An 859-nucleotide genomic window follows, 5' to 3' on the forward strand; every position below is an offset into this window, starting at 1 on the left:
TACATATATCCCCAAATCTCTTCCCTCTTGCGTCTCCCTCCTTCCCACCTTCCCTAACCCACCCCTCTAGGTGGTCACAAAGCACCGAGCCGATCTCCCTGTGCTATGCGGCTGCTTCCCACTAGCTATCTATTTTACATTTGGTAGTATATATGCGTCCATGCCACTCTCTCACTTCGTCCCAGCTTACCCTTCCCCCTCCCCGTGTCCTCAAGTCCATTCTCTAGTAGGTCTTCATCTTTATTCCCATCTTGCCCCTAGGTTCTTCATGACCATTTTTTTTTTTTTTTAGATTCCATATATATGTGTTAGCATACGGTATTTGTTTTTCTCTTTCTGACTTAACTTCAACTCTGTATGACAGTCTCTAGGTCCATCCACCTCACCACAAATAATTCAGTTTTGTTCCCTAAAAATATGGAATGCTTCACGAATTTGTGTGTCATCCTTGCGCAGGGGCCATGCTAATCTTCTGTGTATTGTTCCAATTTTAGTATATGTGCTGCCGAAGCGAGCACCAGAACTACCCTCTTAAAGAAGAGAAGGCTCTAGTGAGGACTGAACAATTGAGCACAGAGAACAGTTTATCAGAGTGCCCGTATTTCTGGGCCCCACTGCAGGCCCGCTGAGCCTCAGCCTCTGGAACCTGCATTTTAACTAGCTCCTCCGCTGTCTCTTAATGTACATTTTGTTTGCAAACCACTGCCTTAATGTAGGGGTAAGCGTAAAATCTGTGAAGTCCTAATTCCATAACCTTCCCTTTTCTCCATTATTCGTTCCTGTTCTCCCAACTCATCTTAACAAGTTTTATGGAGCTTTTAAGTTAGTGAATGCCTTTCAAAATAGTAAGAATGAGAGT

General features: G+C 43.9%; 1 non-coding gene across 1 annotated transcript; it reads right to left on the reverse strand.

The window, feature by feature from the left end:
- Positions 1–411: 411 nt before the first annotated feature.
- Positions 412–518, reverse strand: LOC114893537. Its single transcript, XR_003792952.1, has one exon. It is a non-coding gene; the product is annotated as a U6 spliceosomal RNA (small nuclear RNA).
- Positions 519–859: the final 341 nt, after the last annotated feature.

Source organism: Monodon monoceros, unplaced genomic scaffold (assembly GCF_005190385.1).
Source record: "Monodon monoceros isolate NGI ecotype Baffin Bay Population unplaced genomic scaffold, NGI_Narwhal_1 Super_Scaffold_12, whole genome shotgun sequence".
In the NCBI taxonomy this organism is placed as follows: Eukaryota; Metazoa; Chordata; class Mammalia; order Artiodactyla; family Monodontidae; genus Monodon; species Monodon monoceros.